Source organism: Rhinolophus sinicus, chromosome 2, assembly GCF_057876585.1.
Source record: "Rhinolophus sinicus isolate RSI-liver-muscle chromosome 2, RSI-T2T, whole genome shotgun sequence".
Taxonomy (NCBI): Eukaryota; Metazoa; Chordata; class Mammalia; order Chiroptera; family Rhinolophidae; genus Rhinolophus; species Rhinolophus sinicus.
In genome coordinates this window covers 32,789,729-32,815,852 of record NC_142502.1, presented here as the reverse complement: position 1 = coordinate 32,815,852, position 26,124 = coordinate 32,789,729, and the positions used below count along the sequence as shown (strand labels likewise).

At 33.9% G+C, this 26,124-nt stretch overlaps 2 long non-coding RNA genes across 2 annotated transcripts in view; one reads left to right on the top strand and one right to left on the bottom strand.

Annotated features, from left to right (window-relative positions):
- The window catches only part of LOC148758762 (uncharacterized), a 260,092-nt gene that overhangs the window by 192,692 nt on the left and 41,276 nt on the right, over positions 1–26,124 (top strand). Inside the window, exon 3 of the long non-coding RNA XR_016019711.1 lies at positions 15,641–15,739. This is a non-coding gene — a long non-coding RNA (uncharacterized LOC148758762). The remainder of the gene's footprint in view (positions 1–15,640; positions 15,740–26,124) is intronic.
- On the bottom strand, positions 3,867–24,739 carry LOC141571709 (uncharacterized). Its single transcript, XR_012496743.2, has 3 exons — positions 24,626–24,739; positions 5,592–5,701; positions 3,867–4,651 (listed from the first exon to the last, which is right to left on the bottom strand). It is a non-coding gene; the product is annotated as an uncharacterized LOC141571709 (long non-coding RNA).

Below are 26,124 nucleotides of genomic sequence, written 5' to 3'. Positions count from 1 at the left end.
CCTACTGTGACCTGACTTCTCACCAGTTTTATGCATCTGAAGAAAAATCTTTCTAAAAGATTGACAACAGCCTGAGCAAGATGAGTGACAAGAGGACAAATTTTCAAATGACACTTATTGATTAAAAGTACAATGGATAGTATCAAACTGTTTACAGATGTTTCACTTGGCCTCTTTCCCAGTGCCAAATATTTGCATGAAAAATAAAGAGCACAATTTACTCACATATAAGGATTTTTCTCTCCAAAATCTTTTGAGGTTGATTATACTTTAATAACCATTTGCTCTTGAAAATTGATTTCTTTTTTGAGGACCATCTGCATCTATGCAGCTAAGCACTGATTCCTTCTTTTCTTTCAATACTAAATACTGGCTTCTTCCCGTAAAGCACACACTTACTACACTGCCAGGGGCCTAGTAGGTTGTGTTCTTACTGGAGTGAAGGAAAAAGAAACTCAGAGATGTAGCATAGTGTTTTATTTATTCTTCAGGATGTCCATAAAACCATGTGGTGGAACAGTAGATAAGAGACTAGATTTTGAAGTTAAATGATTACTCTTCTTATTCTGGCTTCACCAGTTGTGTGGTCATGAATGCATTACTTAACGTTTTGAAGCCCATTTTTACTCATCTTCAAAATGAGTATAATGCTACATATCTCCTTCGAGTTATTAAGATGATTAAATGGGAGAATGCACATAAAGATTAAATGCTCAATAATAGGTAGCTGTTATATTCCGGCAGTGTCTCAGGAACACAAGAAGTGAGTGCTAATGTGGAGGGAAAAGTGGCTGTCAAATCTACTGGGAGATGGCAGCTAATTTATATTCTGGGAATTAAAAAAGCTATGTAATTTAACTAACCGTTGTCATCCCAATAAATTTTAATTAAAAAAAAACAACAAAAAAACTATGTCACTAGTTTCAAAAGGAGTGATGGGTGGGCTGAAATATATTTTCACCTTAAAACCTGAGGTAAATAAAACCTTCTTTGAGGGGTTATATACAGGATAAAGAGTGGGGGGTAGTTTTCCAAGTGCATCTCTTCTATTAGGAGCTTAATATTTTTTAGTCCAGTAGTCTTCAAACTTACCTCATTATAAGTATCATCTGTGGTTCTGTGAAAAGAGACAAAAACTAAAAAGCAAAATAAAAAAACAAGAAATTTGACTGGACCAACCATAAACCTACACATATCAGGAAATAAATGAGAAGGGGCATAGAAACTAATTATTTTCTTTATTAGTTTTAGGTGCACAAAACAAAGTAATAGTTAGACATTTATCATTTATATCCTTCACACTGTCAACCTCCCTCCCCCCATCCAGTATCCCTCTGACATTGCACACAGCCAATATATTTCCACTGTGTCTATTCCTAATGCTGTACTCCTGTACTCCACTTCTTGTAAGTATATATATATATATATATATATATATATATATACACATGTATATATACATATCTATATATATATATATATATATATATATATATAAACTTGTAGTTGACATTCATTATTGAGAAACTAATTTTTTTAAGAACTCTCCATTTAATTCTGATGCATAGTTAAAAATCACTTGCATTTCTAAATTCTTCTCCCTATATTCACAGAGCCAAATGCTAATTATTACCCTGAAGACTCTTAGGAAAGTCACATTCTTAAGGTAATTTACCTATGAAAATGGGAAAAAATTTATATATATATATATATATATATATATATATATATATATGCTAGCTACTTTGGGATTTTAGTAAAATAGTGTTTCTATGAAGAAAGAAAAGTACTAATGAAAATATGTCAGGAACTAATTAATTTTTAGCTAGTTGACATGCAGTTTAAACTGGAATGAGGAAAGTATTTAATGGCTTAAAAGAATATAATAAAAGTATCAACATATTAGAAATTCAAAGTTAATTGAGAGCAGTAATAAACAAAATTATGAAAGCAGAAAGTTGAATTAATAACAGAAACAAATTTGAGAAAATTTTCCATAATGTAAGGATTACAGAAAATAATTAGAACAAGTAAAAGAGACAAAATGATAAAGAATATATAAAATGTAAAATCAGCATATTTAATTTAAGAAAGAATAGAAGCAAATAAAACAAAAAACAATAATCAAACATGTAATTAAAGAGACATCCTGAATTGAAAAGACAACAGGTTTTTACCCCAGGCAAAAAGAACAAAACCCAAAAAACAAGGTATCCATGTCTCAAATATATGGTGGCAACATTAAAATTTTTTAAGATTAAATAATTCTAAAAAAAATCTACAGAGATAAAAGAACGGGTTACCTACAATTTACAGAAATTGACGTAATCTAAAAATTCCCCATAAACACTATATCTGAGAATTAAAAGGAATAATGTTAGGGCACTTATATTTGAATAATTTATACACATTCAAAATGTGGAAGTCACAGAACAGTATTCTCAGATGTATAGGAACAAAGAAAACAAAATTCCTATAAATGTTTCTGGTAAAATTTCTTAACAATATAATCCGTTACACTAAGGAACAAAACACTGATAGCATTTAAAAAAACAATTACAGTAAATACTGCAAGACCGAATAATTACTATAACTATGATTAAAAACTCAAGTGCAAATGTCATAAAATTAACATTTCACAATATTTGTAAAATCTATAATTCATGGTTGAATTTATAAAAATGTGTAACTTGGTATAAGAGTGTAGGGGAATAAACCCCAAATTCCAAATCTTAGAAAATCAAAAGTATATATTTTCTTTCCTGTTTTGATTTTTAAGATAAATATTTATTTGAGTTGATTTGAAAAACTTAAAGATAAATATTCATAGAATTTTACTGGAAGATTAAAAACAAACAAAATCATATCATAAAAAGACCACAAGGAAAACAGAAAAAAAATTTTAAAAACTAAAAGAATGTACTCTCTTAAGATGACAGAAAAACAAACCTCACCAATGACAATGGATATGTTATTTAATGTCCTTTAATAATAAAACATGGCACTTTATATAACAAATTCAACTGTGTGCTGCTTACAAGCGCTATATGATAAAGAAAATGGTACAAAAAGTTGACTGACTATTGGATAATAATGGCTTAGTAGGCAAATGAAAATAGATATCAGATTTATCAATATTAAAATCCAACCAAGTAAAATTAATGGCAAAACAAACTAAAGAGACAAGAAGGGTGATACTATTTTGATAAAGGAATTTACAATGAAGATTGTTAGAGAATTAACCCCCTAAAAAACTGTAATGCTATATAAATTAATATTGCTATCTATGAGTTTGGGTCAAATGTGATAAAAAAATTGGTGACAAAGGATTTAATTAACACGATGTTAATAGATTGAAAAGCATAAAACAAAGAATTGTATAAACAAATATATAACATGTACATGATCATGAAACATACTGAAATTCTCAACAAATTCTAAATAGTAGAAATTTTTAGATAACATTTTACCACGAGGTACACATATCCAAATTTAAAAGCAAAGTCAGTAATGTAAACATGCTATTATCTTTATATCCACTTAAATATTATTCATACAACTGGGACAATAAAAGGAAAAATATAAATGCAATATAATTTCAATAAAAATAAGGATATTAATATCAAGTTATATAGGATGCAACCAAAGCTATATTCAGATAATTATGCAGATTTATGGGATTGTATTATTTCAAAAGGTGACAATTGAGCGTTTGAAATTTTAAAACATCTTCTTAGGAGAAAATAAATAACATCAGTCAATTACTTAGAAAGTAGGAAAATAATTTTTTTTTCTATTTTCCTTTTAAAATATGTAATTATAAAAAATATAAGTATAAAAATACAATTAATAAATGAATCTGAGAACTGATTCTTGGGGAAAAGTGAAATAAAACAAACAAAATTTTGTTTAAATTCTAGTCAAGAAATTAAAAACACCAATACAAATAATGTTAGAAATCAAAAAGGGACATAATAAAAACTGAATTCATAGTAAGCTTTTTAATTCCCAAGGCTTTGTCTTACTCATTTTATTTATCTAAAACCTAGCACATCCATAATCTAATACCTCATGGGTGTAGCAGGCTGTAGTAAATATTTATAGAATAAATGGATATTGAAGATATTAAAAATTTGCAAGAGGACACTTCACACAGCTGTGTACTCATTAACTCCAAGAAAAAGGTTCAGATTCAGAGTTTTATACTTAGTAGTTTCAATTTTCTAAAGGTTATATGCTTTTTTAATTTGTCTTAGGACATAGAAAATATGGAAAACTTCCTATTTTATGAAAGTCAGACACTAATAAAATCTGACAAAAATAGAAAATAAAACATTAAAAAATTATAATATATATGTACAAACACACAAAAAAGGAAAACACACAAAAAATGAAAACCATATCACTTATCTACAATGAGAAAACATTAAGAAAGTGCTAGCAAACCTCATTAAAATATTTTTTAAATAGTTCATCATATTGAAGTAGGGTTTCTTCCAGGGATGCAAGCCAATGTAATACAAACCTGTATAATCTGTTATGAGCATGACCTTGGGATCCAGGCAGCTTGATTCAATTCCCTGTTCTCTCACTTAGTAGCTGTATGACCTTGAGCAAGAGACTTAATCTCTCTGTGCTGTAGTTTTCTTATCTGTAAAATGGGGATAATAATAGTATTGATCTTAAAGAGTCAGTTGTGAAAATTAAATGATATGTAAAATGCTGAGCATAGTGCCTGGTATATATCAGTATCACTGTTATTATTACTATTATTTGTCACTATCATTATTATTTTAATTAATAATCTCAGAAGCTGTCATTGTCAGATTTTATTCCAGCGCAGTAACACGTACAATTGCTTGAATGTACTGTTTTTTGTTATTTTGATTAGCAACATGAGTACAGAAAAATCAAAGAAGGGGTATCATGTATTATATACTAAGTGAAAATATAGCTAATTCTAATACTCATTTGCACAGACCCAAGAAAGCTTTCCCTTAAGGTGGGAGTGTGTGACTCATTCATGGCCCATGGTTGACTGTAGTCTGGGCAAAGCTGGGCTCTGAGGTACATCCATGCCTCTGACCATATGATATACTGCAATCATCATGTACTTACACTTGAGGTGGGAAGATTTGGCAGCTAATACCTGTGACTACTCACTCAGTGAGAAAGCAGGAAATAAAGTGGTGGGTGAGATATCTTCCAAAATCTAGTGGTAAATTTGGAGATAACACTGTCACCATGATTGTAAAAGGGGATTGTGTTTACTAAGGAAACATGGCAAGTGGGGATGGAAGATAACCTATTAAATGTCCCACTTTGTCTCACTAGGCACAGGAAAGAGCTATATATCAAAGCTTGTGCTTGCTCTTTACTGTATAGAATAAATTTTCCTCACTCCTTAGATTAAAATATAAAATGAAGATTAAATTATCTTCTAAATTATTGTAAACAGTTGTGCAAATGAAAAGATTGTCTTCTTCTGGGAACCCCCACAAGGCTACCAAGGAAAACGTAGCCTTTAAATCCTGTGAACTGTTTTGTAATCCGATACAGTGAGAAAAATATCTCAGATTTTGATTCACCACCTCTGGGTTCACTAGTACATCACCGCCCAATAGCGTCAAAATTTCACTGCCACTCAAAACTATACACTGCAGTCACTGAAAGGCAGCAGCTGGAGCACAGGTGATCTGTCCTTAAAAAAAAAAAAAAAAAAGAGTTGAACAGAAGTAGAGCAATACCACCTCATAAATTTCACCCAACCACCTTTCACAGCCACCAAGAGTTTACACTGACCAACTGTTGTATTTCCTATGATGAACAGGCCTCTATCACAGTGTTGGGCCACTGATTTCTCAAGAACTAAAACTTGGCTTAATGTGATTACATCTTCTCCCCAGGAGCTTTAGGAACACTTCCATGGGCACAATATTCTCTTAAATAGAGATCAATATGAATGTTAGATTTACATGAAATACCTGCAGCATCTGTAAGAAGACAAATTATAGCTTTTTCTCAGACTTCAGAAACTGATTTGGATGCCCAAAATAAGGATGGCCTTAAAATTTATGGGATACATTGAGAGTGAAAGGGAGCACTAAAAATAAATTTATATAATTTTTAGAAAGATTATTTAGTGTTTGAAAATATTATTTATTGTCTGAAATTTTTTAGTATTTTGTTCATGGACCTACAAAGCAATTCTATTAAAAAATTAATTTCAAAACTGAAGTTGTTCCTTAAAGATAAAACTAATGTATATTTGTACACATTAAAAAACTTTAAAAGATTATACTGATTATTTAAACTATTAGAAAAGGGATTGTCCTGGAACATATTCACATACTTTAGTTAGTTACTTAGCTGAATCTGTTTCTAATACCATGTCCAAAACAAGAGGAATGTGTTTTTTACAATGTGGACTTACTATTTTTATTTTTTCCATCAAATTGTCTGTGATATTTCTTAATTAGAATTTTATGTTTAAAATTTTGAAATTATTGACATCATTAAATATTTCTTTGCAAAGTAGGTAAGAAAATATTTTCCTTAAATGTGCTGAGGGAGCTGGTAATCTACGAATAAATTCTGCTAAATGAATTACATTCTCAATTCCAATTTATTTTATACTGAAATGGATAAATATTTCAGCCCAAATATTTTCACAGGCACTGCCTTTTTGCTTCCATTTAGAGCAGCTTCCTTTAACAAATATTTTTATAAGACAACATTTGTCAAATAAGTCATTCTATTTATGATTTCCCTGAAAGTTTCACCAAATTTAGATGTTGCAAAATTGTGGGTTTTTAAAAATTTTATTCCATTCCAATGCAGGATATAAATTTATTTACTTAAAAAATAGGAGATTTATCAACGAATTCTTCCCACAAGTCAGATAGTCAAAGCTGTCATGCAATCTCAAAACTGGATTTTATACACTGTCTGTGATCTCACTGTTTAATTGTTCAGCTCTCCATTGCTTTTGTAGAGATAAAAGTCTTCCTGTATGCAAGATACAGTTTTCAACAATTTCAATTTGCTAAAAGCTTCAACGTAAAGTTCCTTTTTTTGCCACACCATTTGTTGAATACCTTGCTTAAAAGTTTCCAACTTTGAACAAATGCAACCAAAATTTGGAGAAATCATTTATAAGAAAACATCAATATGATTGGAGGACATTAAGGTTGATTTATAAAGTAGTTTATTCAAAGACTTACACATTCCTAAAATCTTAGTGATCAGAGGCTGCAAAGAGAGAAAGAGTATACTGCCATGCTGAAAACATTTTTTATTTGATATTAGTTTTATCATGACAGTTTAGTTATTCCACCTGTGTACATATAAAAATATTTGTAGATTCTGACCATTGTCACTTCTATCTCAATTGGTAGAATTTTATTACTTGTTTGGAAGAAATTGTGAATTACGGGCACATACAATCAATTCCATATACATTTCTATAGGTTTCTTAACATTGTTATTACCATGGTGCTGTGCTCCACAAAATTTTCTACTCATACTATCACCACAATAACAAATACTATAACTTCAATGTTGCGTTTTTTGTAATTCACAATGTTAGATTTTTCACCCTTGAGAGAATAAATCTCAAAAGCTTTGCTTTGATTCCAGCAACCATATGGAAAAATAGAAAAAAGACATCTTATTGGAATTAACTGATTTTCATTTTGAGGCATCTGCTGATACAAATCTGAAATCCTTTAAACCTGAGAAGTTCTACTACTAATGGAGCCACAGTATCTTCTGCTATCACTTCCTGCTTTATGCATGCACAAAAATGAAAATGAGCAACATTAAGTTACACCAACAGTCATTTGACATAAATGAAAACTCATTCTTCACAGAGTGATAATATAAAGATACCTTTTGTGTTTGCATATGTAAATAGTCCTTTTGGGCACAGTCTTCATAAAATAATAATTTTTAGTTGATGCTGCTAACTTCCTAGCAGAATTTTTGGCCACTAGTTGTCATCTGCTCAGTGATATCACTATGGCCTTTGTGATGAATAGGAAGCTTAGTACTTAATTTAAAAATTAAAATTTAATTTATCACTTAAAATTAAACTTAAATTTAATTACTTAAAATTAATTATTTACATATAAATTACTTAAAATTAAATTAGAAATTTTAAAGTTTAATTGAAAAAAATTTTTTAATTAAACACACACTTTCATTTTTGAGTACATTGATGACAAAAGGATTTATTGCAAAATTCAAAGAGTATAAGCAAACAATATGATAAATAGCTATAGATCTATATTGGTCAATGACATCCCTATAACAAGAGTATTCAAATCACTTGCTGTATATTTTAAGACTAGAGTTCTCAGTCTCTATTTTCTATACATAGGTGAACATATGTATATGTACACATATATATCTAATATACATATATATATATATATATATATATATATATATATATACACACACATATATATCTAATATATATATATATATATATATGGCAATGACACTTCCTTCTAGGATCCTGGTGGTTTTATGAATCTTGATGTCCCCATAGGCTGCAACACAACTGGCCATTACACCAAGTGGCTGGTGGGGGAGCAGTATCTAACACTTCTTTTACTACCACCAAAACAAAAGGGGTTGGCTGCTCATATCTGAATGCCCTACACCTTCTCCTTGAATCTGGAAAGGATACAAAAATAAATAAAAATAGAAAGAGAGGGAGAGAGAGAGAGAGAGAGAGAGAGAGAGAGAGAGAGAGAGAGAGGCTATCACTGGTCATCCTTCAGTGTAGTTGTAACTCATACCTCCTGCCAGTAAGAAAAGGACAGAAGCTGGAAATCAAGTTGACGTCTACTAGACTTTCCCCGACTTATTTGTTATGCCACTGTTAATAATAATTCTTGGGGAAAAAGTTAAAACACTTGGACTTATGCCAACTGAACAGGCTCCTAGGACCAAAAAGTAAACTAAGACTCTCCTCTGCAAACTGGGATGACCACCCTTCACAGAAGCAAGCTTCTAATGGCATCACCTGGGTAGAGACCATTTGCTCAGGACCAGGACTTATGGTATTTTGGAGATACAATGGTGACCAAAATATGATCCCTGCTCTTTGGGTATGCCCAGTTTGCGGAGTTCACTTTTGTAAAGCATGCAATTTCCAAAGGCCATTCTCACAAGCAACTCCATTGTTAACTTCAGGAAACACGTCATTCTCTCTGCCACTGTTGGCTTCAAGAACTTTCCAAACCCTCTCCCCAAGGGCATCCACCGTGGTGGAGCCTAATGTGCAGCATCCCTACTTGTGCTGTTTTAGGGATATTATCCCTTCCCAGGCCTGGCAGGATGGGCCATTGTTATAACGAGGCTTGTTCAACCAGGTTCTTCCTCTTGGTGCCACTCAGCAGCTTTGAGAGCAGGCAAAGCCACAGGAATGTCAGGGTGATTATTGGTCCATGTCAAACTTACTTTGGAGCAGAGGCCTTTTAAGTTCAGGAGACAGATTTACCTTTCTTATGGGCTTAATAAAATTAAGCAAATCAGCACTTCCTGCTGAAGGCAGGCTGCACAGCCACCAAGCTAGCAGTATCATTAAGAAAGCACATGTGTTTAAAATAAAATTGTTTCTAACAGTGAGTCTCAAATACCTGCTATTCTGGCATACTTTTTGATTTTTAAGATTCAGTCAAGCTGTGATGACTTTAACCTTATTCTTTGAAACGTTCTCCTTTCCCCTCTCTTCCTCTCTTCATCTTAAATTGAATTTCTTCTAATGAAAAAAGAAATAGAATATACTCAAAATATACTTGAGGATCAAGCTGTTGTCATTTTTTTCCTTCCTCATAACACATTTGCACCCCATTTCAATCAGTGATCCCTTTATTCCCATTTCCAGACAAGAAACACTGGTTTTCCCACTGCTCTCGATTCATATGCATCGCCAGTCTCCAGGGTTTGTCATACTTTTTTAAGAATTGATTTTTGCCTTTTCTTTTTCGTCTTTATTCCCATGTTATCTGTTCAGTCTAGGCCTTAATAACATTTTCTCTGTGAGAATGAACCTAAATTTCTATCTTTACCACCGTGGCATTGAAAGCAGGTGGCGCCAGAATGTCTGGTTCTCTGTCTCAGGTCTGTTATCTACTAGGTAGATAGAGAACTGGGTAAACTTGGGCAGATTATTTAACCTCTCTATGCCTCAGCTTGTTATCTGTAAAATGGGGTTAACAATAGTACTTGTGCTCACATGGGTGTTGTGAGGATTAAATGAGTTATTGTAAAGCACTTAGAGAGATGGTTGGCTGTTGTTCATTTACCCCTTATCTCCCCAACTTTAGAAAATCCAGTAGGGCAGCAGAGACATCATTTATTGTTAATCAATGTAGAGATGCTTTGCAAAGTGCTTAAGGCAACTCTCTTAGAGTAACAAGATCAAATTCTTTGTTTGATTGATAGATCAACCTAACATTACTAAAAGGAATATGAATTCCTCATGTAGAGGAGAGGAGATGGTGGCCTTCAGAAGGAAATCAGTCTTCGGGGTTTGGAGGCATATGTTTAATTTCAGAATCTTAAGAAAAATCCTTAGTCTAGAATACACCCCTTGCACAAAAATCAGAACTTTTCTTCGTAATTCATTCAAGTAATTTATCCCATAGTGATCAATGTTCTTTTTGAACACTTCAATCATAGATATTCAAAAGTAGTCTAAAAAAAGGTGTTACCAAAAACACATCAATCAGGGTTTTTTTGCCTTTAAATTATTGACAAATATTGTGAGGACAGAGCCAGGAGAGCAGTTTCCAGGCTCTCAGCCTCACGTGGAAAGGTGCTGGCTTAGGTATTAGATGGCCATCAGCTGTGACTAGTTGGCCACCAGCTATTACCGGTTAGCCATTAACCACTAATATAACTGCCGTGGCTACGCTGGGGCGTTGGTTGGCAGAGAAGCGGATGGCAGGTTGCAGAGTGTGTCTTCAACCCAGCCGCCCACGAGAATATAGTGGTATGAGCCCCCTATCCATGGCTCCATTGATGCTCCTTTTAGGCCTCACCATATCCTGCATTCTGGCGCGGGGAGCAGGAGTTGAGACCCTGAATTAAAAATATATAACAGATTTGATGGAAAAAAAACATATTTTATGCTTATTTTGTGAGTCACACATATTAAATCATAATTTTCCTTTTTTTAAATAAGCTGTATGACTTTTTCTGAACCAAATTCTTTATTAGTAAATTTAGGATAATTACACCAGGTCTCAAGTTAATCCTGAGGTGATATAGTGTAGGTAAAAGTACCTTGTAACATGTTCAAATGTGAGATATTCTTAGATCACACGGCTGTGGTTTCATGTTTCAGGATGTGTGTGTGTGTGTGTGTGTGTGTGTGTGTGCGCGCGCGCGCATGGACAAGGGGTATAGTCCATGAAAATTCAAACTGCAGTTTCCAGCCAATTTTCTTGTACCAACTCTCCAAGTTATACTCTATCAACATCTTTAATGTGGAATAATTATACCAATTATTAAGTACCTATAGTTTTCCTGACATCAGGATAGGTGCTTAAACCATACTATTTCTAGACTTATACCTTTATATCCAGAAATATATGTGGTCTTCTGGGGAGGGTGGTTAGGCTCACTCTGTTCTTGAGTTTGGTTAGTCTTTACCAGTAATTCCCTTTGCCTCTCTATTATTCGTACCAAATGTCTCAAGGGGTGGCACTTACGGACAATAAACACATATCCCATCTAAGTCTTTATCTCCCTTCTCTTGTAGGTTAAAGCCCTTTCTCAATAGTCAGCATGCTTCCCTTCTCCTCTATAAGATGTTTTATAAATCTTTATGGTCTCCTGTGCTGCATTTGGCATTTTAATCTCCCACCTGTTTCTTCCTCTAGGTAATTGGAAAGGGTATGTAGGATTTTGAGAATAAAGGAGACCAGGGAAGGCCTCAGGGTGGGCTTCTGGTTGGTTTGCTGCAAGCTTTTACTTTTATTGCTTTTTTTTAGACTATTTGTCTGTCTATTCCTTTCTGTCTTAAAAGAGGGGGTTCATCACCAGGCACTAGAACCCATTAATTCTTCATAGAAGAGTCACATCATCCTAAAAGCACGATTTTTGGATCTTCTTAAACAATAACAGAAACAATTTCCTACCCTAACTTGAGTTTTATTAAAACATTTCTTCTATTAATGTGAAGAATCATATTTAACTCAAATTAAGTTAAATAATACGAGATATAAGTTCAAGCTATAAGACCATTCTTGGCACTTACTAGTGATAATTGCACCCTATATTTTTTCCATATGTGTGGCTTTTATCGAGGATTTCATAGTCTCAAGATGAAAATTATGTTTAACTGTGCTCTCTCTATTTTTGAGCTTGCTGGTCTGGTACCTGAGGGAAAGGGCAAGGCCCTGCAGAAGCAGCGGGAATCTTGCCTGGTGGCATCCTATGGTATGAGATTGTGCGTGGCCTGGCAGAAACATGTCTGGCCCTTGCCCTAAAATGCAGAGATTTCAGATGACCCCAAGTGTGCCCCCAATCAAGAGACGTTTCTCTTGGTATGCATTGCTATCACAAAAATTTTAATACATATTTAATAGCAGCCAAAAGCGGCAACAGAGATTTGTGGAAAAGGCAAGACAGTCTAATTCAGAATGTCTTTATTTCTTATTTGAATAGAAGTTCCCTTGCATTCTGAAATCACTGGCCAGTTATTTTCTATCTTAAATACAATATTATATACTGGTTAAACACAAAATATTTTCAAATAGTAATTTTGAAGAATTCTCCTCATTGCTCAACTCTAGTAGGGTGAGGTAGAAGACATTCAAAAGAGGAATTAAGTATTTTTCAATGGTTAGATTCAAATCAACTACTTGGGAAAACGTGGTTCTTTAAAATCTTGTTCTTGTGTGAATCCAAAGAGCCTGAAGATAAACAAATTGCTGACTAGAGGGGGTAGGATTGAGCATGGAGTTCAATGGTTATCCTACGGTGAGAGTGGCCAAAGTCAAAAAGACAGGTAAAAGAGTTGATTCTCCATCAGAGGAAGAGAAAACCATTGATAGAGAAAAGAGTATTTAGGAAAAGGCAGGACAGATGTGTTTGGCAAAGGAATGACCACTGATATTTCTTTTTATGTGAAGGAACTGGTAAAATCACAATCAGTTCCATGAGAGAACATGGCAGAGAAAGTTAAGTTCATGTGGAAGAAGTTTAAAATACAATTATCTCACTCATAGGTTACAAAAGTGATTATCTACCCCCTCCTAATTCTCTTGCATTCACTGCCCTTACAAAATACATATGAAAACATCTAACACATGCCAATTTCAAATCACTCTAATTTAAATAGAGTAATCGATGTTTTTAATTTTTGGAAGCTATGATCTCTAATTGCTGCAACACAGGTAGGCCATTAGCTAACTCAAGCCTAGACCCCAGAAACAGAACAATCTGTCTAGACAAGTGAGAGGAATGTCAAGCTTCCACCCATCACCCTTAAGACTTATATCACTGACCAGAAGGCCTGGCAGCCACTTTTCTCTTACAAGATTTACATGGTCATTCCTTTCCTCCTCACTCACACATCTATCCAAATATTTTAAACCTTCCTACACTGATTTTGTTATAAATCACACTTTTGTCCATTTTACATTGACCAAAAATATCTCATATTTTTAACAAATGTCATGTTTCATCAACAGCTTCATGAATGATGATTTTGATCTATTGTGTGGTAATTCTGCTGGTCATCTGATGGGTCAGGCCTGTGCCAGAAGAGTAGTATATAATATCTGGATGGATCTGGAAGTAGTACCAGGCCCTTGCTAGGGAGAGTATATGTGTGGCTCTTTCTTGTATTGCTTAAAAAAAAAAAAAAAAAAATTAAACAGCACCTTTATTAATATATCATTTATAGAACCATATTTTTTACCCCCTTAAAGTGTGCAATACAATCAATGGTTTTCACATACTACGGAGTTTTGCAACAATCACCGTAATATAATTTTTGAATATTTTTATCACTTCAAAAAGCTATCTTGTACCTATTAGCAGTCACTCCCTAGTTCCACCTCCTACTCCGAGCCCTACACAACCGCTAATCTACTTTCTTTCTCTATATATTTGCCTGTTCTGGGCATTTCATATACATGGAGCCAAATAATATATGGTCATTTGTAACTGGCGTCTTTCATTTCTGCTGTGGCAAGTATCAGTACTGCATTCCTTTCTACTACCAAGTTATATTCTATTGTATGGATCACCACATTTTCTTCATCTGTTGAGGAGAGATTTCCATTTTTTGTCTATTATGAATAACGTAGATAGGAACATTTGTGTACAACTTTTTGCGTGGACATATGTTTTCATTTATTTTGGATAGAGACCTAGGAGTGGAATTGCTGCGTCATATGGTAATTCTATCTTAATATTTCAAGTAACTTTCAAACTGTTTTTGAAAGTGACTGCATAATTTTATGTTTCCAATTGTATTAGGGTTTCCAGGTTCTTCTACATCTTCATCAATAGTTGTTACAGAATGTATATAAATACATTCTGGGGGGGTGGGTATGACGTGTTATCTCATTGGGCTTTTGCTCTGGATTGTGCATTTGATTTGCATGACTGATAAAGCTGAGCAACTTTTCATTTGTTTGTTGGCCATTTCTATATGTTTTTCGAAGAAATGTCTATTCAAATCTTTTGCTTTTTTAAAACTTGAGTTATTTATCTTTTATTATTGAATTGTAGTAGTGCTTTATATATTCTGGATACAAATCCTTTATCAGATATATGACTTCCAAATAGTTTCTCCCAGTCTGTGGCTTTTCCACATTCTTCATGATAACTTTTGCGGCACAAAAGTTTTTACTATTAATAAAGTGCATCAGTTAATCTTCTCTTTTATTACTTGTGACCTTGGTGTCATATCATTGCCAAACCCAAGGTCACAGTGCTAAGATTTCATCTCATCTCTATTAAAAAGAGAAAGGTGTTCAGCTGGAGGCACTGGGAGTCTGTATCATGACTGGGCACAAACATCAATCCTTGCTTAGTTTTAACAAATACCCTTAAGTGTGTCCTGACCTGGCCTCTTCTCCCACTGCCGTGTCACCCAGAAGCCCCAAGCATAGCAGCACAAGGCACGAGATGAGTTGAAGTAGGCAGTTAGTAGAGAAGCCTAAGAGATGGTGAGAAACAATGCAGAGGAGCAAAGAATTTTCCTCATTTAAAAAATTTCCTCATTTTCCTCATCTTAGTGTGTAGACGAAATTCATTAAAAAAAATGCACACCTAGATGGATTCTAGCAAAATTTGAAAATTTCAAGGATTATAAAAGAAACAAATCAATAAACATGCTCAAGCAGGATTTTAAAATATAGGTTACTAAGGCAAAATGTACACACTACAAATGAATGTGTAAATTTACACACTAAAAATTTCTGTAATTGTCATCATCTTGAGACAAAACCTCTATGTCACGGTTAAAAGATGAGAGAGTGCTTAAACTAGTTAATTTTAGTTTTGTCTGATGTATGCATAGAATTCCTTTAGGTTAAATCTTCAAGATTTATTTGTCAGATCTATTTCTCCCTTTCAAGGATTCTTTTTGCCTCTTTTTCTCCAGGTGATGTGTATGCTCAGGGAAAAGTATCCATGTCGTGAAAGGACAGAGGCTAGAAGGTGTCTTCTGATCGTCATAGACCCTCACTTGCTCCACTGGAAAGTAAGTCCTTTATTTCTTTTGATTATTGGGCATGTTGCATTGGTGTTCACAGGAGCAGCTACTGTCCTCAACTGTTTTTCTTAGGGTATGGCGTCGACCCTCCCAGATGAAGTCTGTGGCCCTGCTATAACCTCAGTTCAAGATGTCTTTGCGTTCTGTAGCTCCCATGTGTAGAACTCAGGCCTTTTCTGGCCCAGGGGTTCTCTTAGCCCTGTTGTTTTCCCTACTCGGGGTCTCGTAGATACCAAAATCAATGGCAATCTGAGATCTTGCTAAGGGCTATATCTCCAGATTCTTCCCATGGGCGTATTTACTATAGCATTTGATGGACACCATTTTTTTCCTTTAGGAAATGCCAATTGTTCTTTTTGGAAATGCTTAAAATTTTTCTAAGTTTTTCAGCCTTTTGGTCTACTCCTTACAAAGTTATACCCTTAGCTTTTTCCTTAGGAATTTCTAAAACCTTCCACCTATTTTTCTTGTGCTTCATTTCATGTCTCTGTGTGATCTGACCCTAGAGCAGCGGGAAAGAATGCAGAGGAAAAGAATACATAGAAATCTAACAATTCCTTGCTCCTTATCAAAGCTGCCTCTTTTCTATTAATTATCTTATGTCAAATCATACTCCTCTCTCTATTTTGGTCAAGTCATACTCCTTTCTTATTTTGGTAAAATACAGTGATCAGAGTGGCAAGATCTATTCTGTTAGCTAAAGGGAGAATTTTGGAATTTCTGAATCCCCACAAGCCTACATTTGAAAATTAGTGTCTCACTGTAAACTCAGTTTTTGATTTGGAGCTCAAAGCTGAATTATTATATCTTTGCTCCAGTCAAAGCCCTCCTCTCCCCATGAGCAGTGATGATTGTCTTTGATTCAGTGAGTGGGAGAGCTGTGAGAAATCCAGGAAAAAACATATTGCTTAAATATCTCAAAAATTATTCCAATACACACCCAAAGGAACAAAATTACAATTAGACTTATCTACTGCAAAATGGAAAGATAAATAATATTGTGAGAGAAAAAATATGATTCAAGAATTTCATATGAAGGCAATGGAAAAACTATGATCAACTCTACAAGATATTGGTAAATATACCATTCATATCCTCCTCCTGAAAAACTTACATAAAATCATTCAGTGACTGAGAGATTAATTGCTAATTTGAATTTTAAATATGGAAAAATAAGATTTTCAAAGACTATTACTAACATTTTACTCCAATGAAATGCATTGACTTAAGTCTACTTGTTTTATAAATGAGAATTATTGAATCCAAAGAAAAATTATTCATAAAAAGTTATATACAACATAAAACTATAATTTGATAACAACAAAAACTAAGGTGTATCATCCTAGATTTTATTTGCAAGGTTATCAAGTGGTGATGGTAGGAATAATAAAATCACTAGATTTCTTAGTTTATATGAGGAACAAAGTCTCTATATTGTTATTTTTCTTATACTACATTTTTTTCCTTTTAACAAAATTATGTAGTTAATATATGAGTGTTAAAAACAGGTTAAAAGAAAAAATTGTGTGGAAGAATAGTCTACTTTCTTTCCTTACATTCCTGAATAAACTTCTAATAACTATGATCAATTCCTCCTTACCTTTTGTTATTTTATAATTATTTTACTTTTTAATTTTATGAGAAGGTACAATACAGCTTCATTATTTGATAATTAAAACAATTGGAATTAAAAACAGAGTTAAAAATCAATGTTCATGAGTTTTTAAACATTGTAATATACTTTTAAATACGTAGAAAACATTTAAAAGTACATAAGATATAGCTCATATAGTAGAAGTAAAAATGAAAAGAAATATTAATAAAGCATGTAAAGTAATCCAAGAGAAAAATGCCAAACATCATCTGTCAATCTGAAAATGAACTAGTTAAATTTTCATATTTAAAACTCTTCAAATAAGGGTAGAAAAAGTCAATTCTTTACAATAGCTGCAATGACATAGAATGAAACTGAAAATACAAGGATGATCAAATACATATTGGGCAAAATACCAAATAATAGAAAGCAGTGCTGGAGGAATTGATGGCAACAGCCTACATTCAGAAGAAATTTCACAACTTGCAACATACACATTATTAAACACGAATTGGCAAAACAATAAATAAAATAACTAAGAATAAAAAGATAAAATACTATTTTAAAAGCAATATTTAATTGACTAGAATCAGGAAAAAAAATAGAATTAATGAGCCTGTGGATTATTGGCAATAAAATCAGAGTAGATAAGTTTCTAGAAAATGTGATTAAGAAAAAGCACAAAACAAATAGAATTAGAAAGAGCAAGGGTACAAAAATCAAATAGAATAAAATGTAATCCTGAGATTATATTGCAAGACCCAGTGTATGCAGTAAACATGTATAACTGTGTGAAATGGATGATTTTCATGAAAGACATCAACTAACAATAAAAATTTATAAAAATTAGAAAAATCTGAATTGAATAATAACTACAGGCATAATGAAAAACATTTCAAAAACTTACTCCAAATTCCCCAGGGATTATTTTACTAGTGAATTATGTGAAACTTTAAAGGAAATAGTAAACTCAATGCTATATAATCTGTTCCAGATCATAGAAAAAAAACAAGGAAAGCAATCAAAACTATTTTATGAATCCAGGATAATTCTGACATCAAAACCCGACAAACATACAAAAAAATAAAACCAAAGACAGCTCTCTAGTATGAATATAGATTCACAAATGAATCGATATGAGAAAATGTATATGCCTGGCATTTGTTAGCCACTCAATAAATGCATCCTACGGCAAGGCTATCTAGAATGAATTTCCTGGCTTTCTGGCCCTACATCTATACATTTACACATTTGATTCATGTATTAACCCACCCTCACCTCTTTCTTTTTTTTTTTTTCTTTTCTTTTTTTTTTTTTTTGTATTTCAGGGGAAGGAAAAAGCATTTTATTCAAAAGTAAAAGCCTCAAGAAATGTTCTGGATCCCATTCTATAAGAAAATCGGTTCAGTATCCTTACTTTGTCAGTTACTTCTTTGTCAGTTACATGTAGCCTCTTTCTATTAACTATTTTCTTTCAGCTCTTAAAAAAATGTTTTCATCCTTTTTCATTCATCATGTATTTACCAAGTACTTCTGAAGTGTCAGATGCACTCAAAAATCATGACCAGATTACATGCAATCCTTGCCTTCAAAGAGCTTTGCATCTGGTAAGGAGCCAGCTAAATCAGAAAAAGCAGAGCAATTTGCTAAAATGTAGCTATACACAGGTACCACTAAAGCTCATTGGAGAGGGATCTGGGACTGTTTCTTCTCCACTCGGTGCCATGTCTTTATCATTCCCTCCACTGACCATCTTCTAAAAGAGTAGCTTTCATTTGTCATCTCAATTCTTCATTCCCATTATCTCTTCTGTGGAGCCTTTCTGCTTTTACTTTTCTTTGGCCTTTCTTGCCTATTTTCTTTTGCAGACTCCCATTCTTTCACCCTATTTTTCTATTATATAGCTGTTTCTCAGGAAAACTCCCTGCTTTACCCTTCTCAATCTGCACACTCTCTCACAGCACACTCTCTCATCTATTTGCCTGCTTTCAGCAACCAAATGCTGGGTCCCTAAATGCTGGGTCTCTACCTACGGCTGAGTCTTTCTTCTGAGGTCCAGATTCAAAATTCTAACTCTCTACTGAATCTCTCCAAATGAATGCCTAACTTGTATCTCAAACACAAGTCCAAAACCAACTTAGTATCTTCGCAAATCCTGCTGCTCACTCTACAGGTTCTACGATAACGAAAAGCATCACTGTGTACCCAATTTCCCAAACTATCCTCTATTCCTTCCTCTACCCCTCTGCAGTCAACCTATCCACTATACTTCTTTAGGATCTTTCCAATTTGTCTCTTTTCTTCCATGACCACTGCCTCAATTCCAGACCATCAACATTTATTACTTGTGTTACTACAGAACCTGCTTAAATTTGTTTGCCTTCTTTCTCATATCCCTGTAATATACTTTTTGAAAATTGCTGTTAGAGATATCTTTTGAAAGGCAAATTGTCTAAGATCATTAATTTCTTTAATGACTCCTCAAGTTTCTTAGCACATACAAGACCCTCATGATCCTACCTGTCCCTCCTGGTTTATTTTCTTAGCCCACAGGATACGTATATTTCGAGCAGAGTTAAAATTTTTTTTAAAAAAAATAAAATATATAGATATAGATATAGATATAGATATAGATATAGATATAGATATAGATATAGATATAGATATTCATATACACATGAATGTCCTCAGCTACCTCCCACCTTGTTCTCTTTACTCTCCCCATGATTATATCAATCATTTTTTTTACTTAAGCCTTCTATTTCCAACTGTCTCTCCTGAATGCCTACAAGGTACAAGTTATGACATATCCTAGTAGCAAGGCCTTTGATCAACTAGTTCTGCCCATCTTATATACTCAACAAATACCATTCCTCCCAAAGCATACCATGCTCCAGGTGTACTGACCTCTCCTAATTCCTAAAACTTGGTTTCTCTGTAAGTATTCATCTATTAAGTCAATATAAAATGGATTCAACAAGACAGGTACAAAATCAATATAAAACTGGAAATCCACTTCATCATAATTCCACCGAAAGACTGCATACATCTAAATGGACCAGTCAAAAGAAGCTGGTGAGACAGGGATAGGGAAGCTATCTAGAAGAGGTGAAACAAAAGAAAATAAACAGAGCAATAACCACCCAGACACATTTGGTGTAAGGAGAGGGTGTCCTGTGAGCCGGGACATCCCTGACACAGAGATAGATTAATCATGTTATCAAAATGTGAGGCTCACATGCATCCTGATATCCTTGTCCTGATCCAAATATCATAATTCTAGTCTTCTCCATGAGAGAAACTTCTCTGTGCAGGATGTCACAAGGATCTCTTCTAACTGAGTTAGATTTATCATAGCAAGTGAATAAATTGGCATTTCAAATCTTTACATCATGTTTTGTGAGGTTTGCTGGTTTGAGTTTACATGCCCCACTCTTCCAAGACTGGAACACTAAAGAGACCCAGTTATTAAGTCTGCTGGGCTGAGTCTAGACTGAAATGTGGCCAGTTCCTCAGGATAAAGGTGACAGATATTATAAGGGATGAGTATGGTCTTTCCAGGTGACACTTTCTTTGTCTTACTCTGAGCCTGTTTACATGTAAACATTCATTTAATCAACTAATTCAGTTCCTAGTATTTTGTCCAATTCTTTTTTTTTTTTTTTTTTTTTTTCATTTCCCCTTAACTATTATACTGAACACAAAATAGGATACCTTCTCAGGAACCAAGGCTGATCTTGTTATCCAATAAGACTTTTACAATTTGGCCAAGCAGTTATTCTAATTCCACCCAGAGCTAAGTGTATTAGAAACTTTGTACAACATCCATTCATTTATCTTCCAATTATTTTCAATTTCAGTTAAATATATCAGCCTCCACAGCATGCTTAAAAAACTCATTTTGCCCCAGGATCCAGATGTGATTATTATTTTTTTTTTATTTTATTTTGTCTGGGTTTGGTCTGCTGCCGTTAACACAACTGGGCTCAACCCCACGTACCATTTTGTCTCTCAGCAAAGTTGCCATTTAATAAATAATAGAGGAAGCCTTTGAGTTCTACAAATTCTTGACTGTGTAAAATACGCTTGTAACCAGCAGCTTATAGAATCAATGCGTATCCTAATGGTTGTTCAGTACTTTAAGAGGTGTTTGAATTATTAGGTGAGGGAAGCCACTGCAACAGTCAAGCAAAATAACTAAATACATCTGAAGCCATATAATTTAATGTATTAAGAGCAGATCTTTTGAAAATTTCCAGAAAGTTATCCAATATCCTATTGACCAGTGTTTTAAGACACATTTTATAGCTCAAACCCTCAACTTAAGTGCCTACGTCGCCCACTGAGGGAGAAAGAAATGGCATTATGATAACCTTAGCCATGGAAAAAATGCTATTTCTTTAGTACACCATTATTTCCCAGTAAATATTGTAATTGAGAAGAAACTTCCCTTAAATGTGCTAAATCAATTAATTACCCCCACACACTTGCTTTAACATCCTGCACTATTGAAACAACTTCCAGATGTCACATTTGCTAATAATTCTTTGGTCATCATGTTTCAGTGAGTTGGCTGTATCACTCCAGCTAGGAACACAGAGAGAAGCAGAGTCGCATTGTCCCATATAAGAATTACTCTGGTGATGAGTTGAATTGGTCTGGCCATAAACTCATTTACTATCTTGGTTAAAAAAATGTAATCATTTTATACCTTGACTTCCTCATTTGTAAAAATGGGAGCAGTGATTGGTGATGCTAAGGAAACATTAATAACAAAAATAAATATAAACAATTCTGTGTTTTGCAAAGAATGATACATGTGCTTAGTAGTAATCATACTTTGATGTTCACCATGTTCTTGCATAAGAATGATCTCATTAACTCATTTTCCCATTGAGAAAGTGTCTATGGCAACATTGCGTTCTGTTTGCTATTAAATGCAGTCTTTTTTCATTTACAGGCTAATGCTTGTTTTATTTTAGCACATTTAAAAAAAATGTTATTCTAACATACCCAACAAATTATATTTCTGAAGTCTACTGTTGTGGAGAATCTGAATTGCATCAGGTTTACCCTAGTAGTAAGTTTTACTCATTAAATGTCATTTTATAAGATGAAGAGATATATTTGGAATTGCTTTGCTGCCTTTAGGTTTTCTAGAACCTTTAAAACCATATCACTATTAGTTGAATTTCTTCCTAAGTTTTGTGAGCTCTACTAATATAAAACCATGCAGCAAATTTGCTTTGAATATTTTTTTTTCTAACTCTGTGCTTTATTAGAAATAACTCATTTACAGAAAGTCTTTTATTTGGATTGGTGGTGAGAATAAACACATAGTTTTCAGTGACTTTTATTATTTATTATAAAGTAATTTGGCAGGGCGTTGTGTAGGCAACTAAACAAAATAAAAGATTAATCAGAACTACCAATCTTTTTCGGATTTGCAGAGTAACAGAAAACAGCAGCCCGGCCCTGTTTTACTCCCCGAAGGTTTAGTTCAGTATGTGCCAGTGATGGAAAACATCGTCCGCCTATAAAGCAACAATTAGGGCTGGTTTTCATTGACTCAATCAGTCAAATGTAAAAATACAAAAGACCAATATAAAATAAACCCTCTTCTGTGGGCCTTCACATGCCAGAAACGTGAACACCCTCGAATATGTGTTGCTCTTGCTATTTACCAATGCTCCACTGGAATTTTTAGGTTTAAAAGTTCATATTTTAATTGCAGAATTGAATACAGAAGGGTAAAAATCAGCACTTTTTCCCTGGGTTAGAGCAGAGTTTGGGGGAAAGGATATAGCTGGAAGAAAAGAGGCCTAAATTCACTTTTTGGATAAGGTTGTACTTAAAGTGAGGCTCATGAATAATTACTAAGCCTCTTGGTATATTTGTTTTCTTATATGTGCTTTCTATTAATGGACATATAATATTAGAAAAACTGTAGCCTACTTAGTTTTCAACATAGAAGTAAGTATATTACTCAGAATTTTTTTTTCTTTTTAAGTTCTGTTAACATGTACGGTTTTCTCCATGTATTTTGAGGGCAGGGTCAAAGAAAACGATTTGTTGTTAATATGTATTTATGCAAGAAGGAAATTTTGAAATCAACGATGAAGGATAATAGCATGAGTTTAGAGGAATGATATGAAAGTAAGGTATTTTCTGAGAAAAAGAGTGAATTTGATGACAACAGACCTAGGTCATCAAGTGCTAGTGTACATTCACTGATAGGTACTTATTATTTACAAACACACACAAAATATGTTTGAGTTGTGTAGAATGGAATTAGGGTAGATATAAGAAAGATCTGCCTGGCATTGAGGGTGGGGAATTGAGAGTCATTACAGGCACCCTGTCCTCAGTTACAACAAATAACCATTCTCATTGAGAGGAAGCAAGCGAGTTAAGTAGGTGGTGCTTAAAAGGATTTTCCCATTGAACTCTTCTCTAAGAGTGCACCGAGAAGCTGTTACATTACTAAGGTCTTTTTTTTTTTAAATTGGTGACCTTCTTAATGACCTTTCGACCAGTGGAAATGTTGAAAAAAAATCAAACGTTTTTATTACTACCTTTATTCTGTCCCTATATCCTTCTTCTAACATTTTGCAAAAGGTAGTGTATTACTTGTGTGTATAAACTCTTAAGTGAGCATAATTCAGCATGAGGTACTGCCTGATGACACAAAGCCCTTTGCTTCAGTTTGGTAGGAATATGCACTTTGTTTTTTGCATTTTTCTTCATGGCTTGGAAGGAATAATAGATTGATGTTCCTAGGTTTTCTGCCACTGGCCTGATGTCATGAGTATCTCTCCAAAAGTATTCCAAAACAAGAAATTAAAAGTGAAAGAGAGGAAATTCTTATTTTAGTTGCAATGAGGAGGGGATGAATTTGAGAACTACCAGACTTGTGGTGAATCTCCATAATTTACAGAATAAGAGTTAACACTTCCTAATGAGCTGATGGTTACCAGGCCTTTCAGCCATCTGGCTCTGCTTATCTCTCTCACCTCATCTTTAGTCCTTTTCCTTGTTGTTTCTACCCTCTGAGCATTCCAAGCTACTTTAAGTTCTTTAATATGATCTCCTCTTTCACTTTTGAATCTTTTAAGTATGGATTCTTCTGCCTGGAACATGCTTCTCCCTATTTATTCAAAAACTGAAACGATCTAACCTTAGCATCATTTTCTTCTAAGAACCCTGGGTTAACTGGCTTTGTTTCCTGTATTCTCACTATGGTAGATACTGTAGATTGGTGTGTTCAAACTCCAACTCACATTTCAGTGATATACATTCCAACAATGCAACATCTTTTTCTGAGTTCCTTGCACTTAAGATTCTGAATAAAATTTAGGGTCCCTCATTTAGATGCAGCTGTGTAAGATCTGTAAGAGAAAGAGAGACAGGGATCATTTTTTCCATACTTTTTGGCTATTTCTACTGGCTTACAAAGCAATGAGTACATACAATTTTCTGCAGTAGCATTCCAGTTGCAAGGGCAAAAATGACATATTTCTATCAAAGCTCAGCTACTGCTGAGTGTTCTTGTGTTCAACAGTTCTAATGGCAGCTCGGAGGAAAATACAATCAAGGTAATTATTTCACATTATGTGGAGGAAAGAATGACAAATTTTTGTTTTTGTAATTTCCAATAGCTTCCATCAACCATGCTTATCATTATCGTAGCAATCCCTTAACCAAACTCTGTAGAGACTTTTTCATGTTATAAAATCAAAGACAATATGCAGAAGGTACATTGATGAACTATAAACTATTCCAATGTTACCCAGGGATCATCTTTGTCACTTGCATCTCTAGGCAAGCCTCAATAGCAGGGTACCTACGACACTTTTTTACAAGTACTACAACATTTAAAGAAGGAGCTCAAAAATTCTATCTCATATAACATTACTCAGATTTTCAATCCTGTAAGGAGAAATGGCAGTCAAATATTGTTTTGTATTAATGTCTCTGAAAAAAGAATGGAAATTATTTATATCACCTAGACAATTTCACAACTCCCAATCACCTTGGGTACCAGACAGGACAGTAAATATCTTAATCTTTCTAAGACTGAGGTCTATAACAAACTTAACAAAAAGCAATTACTTATTATTGATTTAAAAAAGTTAATAAAGTGTGCCCAGGAAGTAGCAGGTGATAACAGAAGTACCATAAAAAAGTAGACACAAAATGAAATGAAAACCTACTGACTAAGGGAATGGAAACTGTAGGCAGGATAAGCTGTTGGACAACCAGGAAGGTGATTTGGGGGAGTATGATAGTTGGAGCAAGCAGGTGGTCTAACTCCTGCGGTCATGTCACCAACTTGACTTTTGAAAGGACTCTTGATATTACATATTTTAAAATGGCCACATGATTCATCTAGTTTGATATTATGATTTATCATTCTGTTATGACCTTAAATTTGTCTAATCATTGTCTGTGCTTTTATTCTGAAGGGCCAATTTCCTCATGATAATTTAGGTTCCAATTAAAGCTCTACTCCTGCACAACATATCTTAACCTCTTCTAGGTACAGGCATCCTATCCCTTTCTCCTTCAATGTGTTGTAATACTTATTTTGATGGTGTCAGCATTTGTAATATGCTGCCTTCTATTGTCACCTAACTGTGATATCGGAAGATGCTTTATGAGCAAGATGCCTTATAATTTGTCTGTAGCTACTCACCCCACTGCTGATGATAGCATTATGCTTTTAGATCATTCCCAATGAAACTTTATTAAATGAATAAATGATGTGGTACAGTTTGCC